Source organism: Astyanax mexicanus, chromosome 4, assembly GCF_023375975.1.
Source record: "Astyanax mexicanus isolate ESR-SI-001 chromosome 4, AstMex3_surface, whole genome shotgun sequence".
Classification (NCBI taxonomy): domain Eukaryota; kingdom Metazoa; phylum Chordata; class Actinopteri; order Characiformes; family Acestrorhamphidae; genus Astyanax; species Astyanax mexicanus.
In genome coordinates this window covers 57,120,203-57,126,330 of record NC_064411.1, presented here as the reverse complement: position 1 = coordinate 57,126,330, position 6,128 = coordinate 57,120,203, and positions in this window count along the sequence as shown.

Sequence of the window (6,128 nt, the reverse complement as noted above, 5' to 3'; positions counted from 1 at the left end):
TGGTGATTCTGTATCTACTGTAACTGTAGATTAATTACAGAGCAGTACAGGTACAACAGATTACAGTGCTGGTGATTCTGTATCTACTGTAACTGTAGATTAATTACAGAGCAGTATGGGTACAACAGATTACAGTGCTGGTGATTCTGTATCTACTGTAACTGTAGATTAATTACAGAGCAGTACAGGTACAACAGATTACAGTGCTGGTGATTCTGTATCTACTGTAACTGTAGATTAATTACATACAGAGCAGTACGGGTACAACAGATTACAGTGCCTTTCTTTGTTGCGACGGACCTGTACTGAGAAAGAGAGGAACCGGTTGTGACTGCAGTGCATTGTGGGTACTGTTTGTACGAATGTCTCTCAATGATTAAGCACCGCTGTGGTTCATTGCCGGGGCCAGACGTTGTAGTACCTCCTGAAAACCTCCCAGCGTCTCCAATATCGCAGCGTCTCGCACCCGTAGCCCCAGATTAACGGGCTTCAGGCTACCAAACGGACCCGGCGCGGTTCTCCCGGTCGGCGCGGTAATTGAGTTCACAGCAATCGCTCTGTCTGTGTAGACTCATCTCCCACTAGGGAACAAAGGCCGGCATGTCTGCGCCGGCTCATCACGACCACGGCTTCAAATGGATGTCACAATTATCCTCCTCAGGTACAACAGGCTAATTACTGTCAGGGGGGGTTTAATCTCCGCAGCCGCAACCCCTCGCTTACCACAGAACACCCCCCCCACGCCGTCGCCGCCGCTTTCACTCCGCCGCCTTTTCCACATCACCTCTGTTGCGCTTTAATTGTTTAATATCGTAATATGGATACGATATGGCCTTTATCTACCCACACAATTACTTTCACAATTATTTCAGATTTAATTTGAAATTATGCATTAACATTAAGATTTTATTAGGCTTTTATCTATTTTTTCAGAAGGTCCTGTAAATTACACATCAATAAACATTCACCTCATATTTCTTATTGTCATGAAAATATAAGTTATATATATATCATAAGTATAACCAAATGAAATGTGTGATGGGGCTGAGTGTGACAGGATTGAATGTGACTGGATTGAGTGTGATGGGATGAATGTGATGGAGATGAGTGTAATGGGGTTTAATAAGTCAGTGTTGAGTGTGACAGGGTTGAATGTGACAAAGTTGAATAAAATGTGGTTAAGTGTGACATGGTTGAATGTGAAAAGGTTGAATGTGACAGGATTGAATGTGACAGAGTTAAATGTGACAGGGTTGAATGGGACAGAATTGAACATGATGGAGTTGAATGTGTTGGGGTTTAAGGAGTCAGTGCTAAATGTGTCAGTGTTAAATGCTACAGGATTGAATGTGACAGAGTTGAATGTGACAGGATTGAATGGGTCAGTGTTGAATGCAACAGGGTTGAGTGTGATGGGATTGAATGTGACAGAGTTGAATGTGACAGGCTGTAATGTGACAGGATTGAATGTGACAGGACTGAATATAACAGAGTTGAATGTGACAGGATTGAACATAATGGGGTTGAAAGTGTTGGGGTTTAATGAGTCAGTGCAAAATGTGTCAGTGTTAAATGCTACAGGGTTAAATGTGACAGGATTGAATGTGGTTAGGTTGAATATAACAGGGTTGAACGTGACAGGTTTGAATATGATGTGATTGAATGTGTTGGGGTTTAATGAGTCAGGGCTAAATGCTACAGGGTTGAATGTGACAGGATTGAACATGATGGGATTGAATGTGTTGGGGTTTTATGAGTCAGTGCTGAATGCGACAGGGTTAAAGGTTGTTAGTGTTTAACATGACTGGGTTGAATATGGCAAAGTTTAATATAGCAGAGTTGAATGTGACAGAGTTGAATGTCTCAGTGTTTAATTTGATGGGGTTGTTAAATGCTGTATGACAGGGTTGAATGTGTCAGAATTGCTAATAACAGTAAAAAAAAAGTAGAAAATAGAACCCTGATGTGATAATTAGGGGTGGGTGATATGGCATCATATTTTAGGGTATAATATTGTTTACCATATTCAAACGATATGATTGTATATGCAACACTTTATCAACCAGGTTTCCATCAAATGCCATTTTTTTCTAACTTCTAAATGAACAAATGAAAATTAAAATATGACTAAGCTGAAAATAGACATGATCACAGCAGTTCTGAGGTTTACGGATCTCCGGTCAGGTTTTTCATCATCATACACATTTATAAATATGGGTTTCATTCATAAGCATGCAGCAGGACGTGGGCGGGGGCAGCGTCTCGACAGGAAATGTGTCAGCACTTCCCCCCGTGCACCATGAACTTCATCTGTTACCCAACTCTACCGCGTTAATCCCACTCACCCCCGGCTGCTTCTGTTGCCATGGATATGCCATCCCTATGGCAACCCGGAGCCCTTTGCGAACGCTCTCGCGTCCTGACGACGGACGGCTGGTCTTACGATGCCCTCAGGATCCTGCAGGAACACGGAACCGGCCTTCAGAACCCGCCTTCAGAACGCGCCTTTCAGAACCCGCCTTCATAACCGGCCTTCAGAACCGGCACCAGAGGAACCTTTACGTTTTTATCCATTAAAGCGATACAATATAATAAATACATCCAAATATGTATAAACCCTTACTAATAAATACAGCATGACTACATCACATGCTGTTCACTCACACACAGCTTATCTATTCCCTACTGTAGAGAAATACAGGGGTTGGACAATGAAACTGAAACACCTGGTTTTAGAGCACAGTAATTGATTGTGGTGACGGACAGTTCTGGTGGAAACAGGAGAGTTGAGGTGCACATTGAATTCTGCGTGATTTGATCAGCCGTGGTTTTATGTTTTTTGGATACAATCCGGGTTAGCACCTGAACATCCCTTTCAGACAGCTTCCTCTTACAGCGTCCACAGTTAATCCTGTTGGATGTGGTTGGTGCTTCTTGGTGGTGTGCTGACATTACCCTGGATACCGTGGCTCTTGATGCATCACAAAGACTTGCTGTCTTGGTCACAGATGCTCCAGCAAGACGTGCACCAACAATTTGTCCTCTTTTGAACTCTGGTATGTCTCCCATAATGTTGTGTGCATTGTAATATTTAGAGCAGAACTGTGCTCTTACCCTGCTAATTGAACCTTCACACTCTGCTCTTACTGGTGCAATGTGCAATTAATGAAGATTGAACACCAGGCTGCTCCAATTTAGCCATGAAACCTAAAATCCCACACTAAAATGATGACAGGTGTTTCAGTTTCATTGTCCAACCTACTGCCAATAGAATAGGACCCTACAATACCGGTCAAAAGTTTGGACTCACCAAAAATGTAGATTAATACTAAAGTCATTAAGTAAACAAACAAAGAAAATGTTTAATATCGTAATATGGATACGATAGGCCTTTAACTACCCACACAATTACTGACCTGCTGATTCGCTAAGACAGATGCCTTTTGCATCATATTTTATATAAAATAATATAAAATAACCTCAAATTCTACTTATGATCATTTAATCTGATAGTCGAATGCTCAAGAATCCTGTTTGCTATGGATAGCTTGATTCAATAATATCAGTAAGTGCTAGGTTAGTTTATATTAGCTGGAGTTACCAGTACCATTCTGTTAGCCTTGTTAGCCTTTAGAATATTAGCTATCAAAGGCTAGCTAAAATAAACCCTCTAAGCTAGGGACAGCCTTTGTTAGCCTGAGTTAAGCATGTTAGCAAATGCTAGTTTTGTTATTTAGCTGTAGGAGTTACCACCCTCTTAGTCAGGTTAGCTTTTAGAGTATTAGCTAGCAAAAGGTAGCCTGATTCAATCCTGTTAGCTAGGGTGAGCCTATGTTATCCTGAGTTAAAACTGTTAGCTTGGGTTAGCCTGTGTTAGCCTGAAATAAACATGTTAGCAAATGCTAATGTATTTATATTAGCTCTAGTAACCATTATGTTAGTCATTTTAGCTTTTTGAGTATTAGCTAGCAAAAGCTAGCCTGAATCAAGGGTTAGCACACACCTGCATGGTTCAAACCTGTTAGCAAATGAAGTTAAGACTCTGTTAGCAAAGTCTAGCCAAAATTAACCCTGTTAGCTTGGGCTAGCTTATGTTAGCCTGAGTTAAACATGATGATAGTCTAGTTTAGTTTATATTAGCTGTAGTTACCACTATCTTAGCTTTGTTAGCGTTTGTAATATAAGCTAGAAAGGTTATCCTAAACTAATCCTGTTAGCTAGAATGAGCCTGTGTTACCATCCTGTTAACTTCTAGAGTTTTAGCTGGTAAAATTTACCCTGATTTAATTCTGTTAGCTAGGGTTAGCCTGTGTTAGCAAGTCACATTGCACAGGATTACATTTCTTCTAGGAGCAACGCGTTATTTGTGCCAAAATGAAACGTAACGTAATCACTGTCAAAACAGAACCCACTACTAAAATTAGGGGCAGGGCTGAAAAAACAGTTAAAGTAAAACTGACACTTCATATTATAAAATTAACCAAAAACATCCAAATTAGCATATAACCTGCGCTGTTATCTAAACTCAATGAGGGCGGCCTGAGACACCTGATCTGGGAGAAATGGGCGAAGCACTAAGAAAACTATGAAGCCCATACTTATATACCATCTATAATAAAATATAAAAACTAATATATTTCTGTTTTATTTATATATAACCGATGTTTATCGGGGTAAGGTGCTGTTAGGACAGTGTTCGTGTCCTTCACTGAATAAAACTCGGGTTATGTCATCTGTTTTTCCCTGTTTTCCCTCCGTTCACTCGTTCTCTACGGCGTGGGCGGGGCTGAAAACATCCTCAGCAGGAGATTAGGAACAGCGGCGGCGGCGTTCGGCCTTCATGCAGATGAGTTTATAAAGTAAATACAGGGAGTTTAAAACAGGGGAACCTGCAGAACAGCGTGTGATATGAATAATTTAAGGGATGGATGGAGTGCGCTGAGCGGTCCGCGGGGCTGGAGGTGGGGGATGCTGGGGTGGATATAGAGTCGCCACAGTCCAGCATGAATGAAACGCAGTAATTAATATAAATATATCTCCTTAATCCGGAGAGGCAGACTTTCGAATGGTGTATAACATGTCCGCATTCGATCAAATATGGACGTACGAAAAACGCAAATATGAAAATAATATTTCATAACTTTCATAAACTAGGCATATTTCGCCCTAAATGTTTATTTTCTGAAAGGAGATACGGTTAAATAGGCTAGATAACTGAAAAGCTTTAAAATGGCATATTGGGTGTCTATATTGAACCTATAAGTATTCATAAACACAGCCAAATATTAAATATGATATTTTGTGGTTAACCCCCTTTTTACACCTCTATACTGTATTTTATATATGGCCTTAGGAGCAACAGGCATGTTGAGAGTAAAACACACCCTAGCTTGATCGTGAGCATTGCAGAGTGAGTGACTGAATGTTATTGTCACTTAACCTACATTTCTTAAAAATCAACTAAAATACAGACTTTGGAGTTATCGCAATAATAACAGTAATAATCCGGTGTTACATGTACAATTATACTATTGGGCTAAGCCGTTGTCCAGGGATTGGGTGTCTACCATTGCTTGATATTGGGCCTATATTGTCCAGGCATTGGGTGTCTACCATTGCTTGACATTCGCTCTACATTGGCCTTACATTGGGTGTCTACCATTGCTTGATATTGGGCCTATGTTGGCCAGGCATTGGGTGTCAACCAATATTGAGGTTGAGTCTACGTTGGCCTGGCATTGGGTGTCTACCATTGCTTGACATTGGGGCTATGTTGGCCAGGCATTGGGTTTCAACCAATGTTGAGGTTGGGTCTACGTTGGCCTGGTGTTGGGTGTCAATCAATGTTTGACATTGGGCCTTCGTTGGTCTGGCTTTAGGTGTCTACCATTGCTTGATGTTGGGCCTATGTAAGGTCCTCAATAAGGTAGTTAACATATTGGAAATGTGTTTGAGATCATTAAAAATGTTGAAAAACTGCTATTTCCGCAAGTTTTTGAAGAAAAGACATTCCTATGCGCTGCTTAGGAATGTCTCAATACATGTTGGAAATCTTGTTTTCCCACTAAGAACAACACTCATACAGCCCGATCTCTTTTACAATGTTTTCATTTGTAGATAAGCTTCCT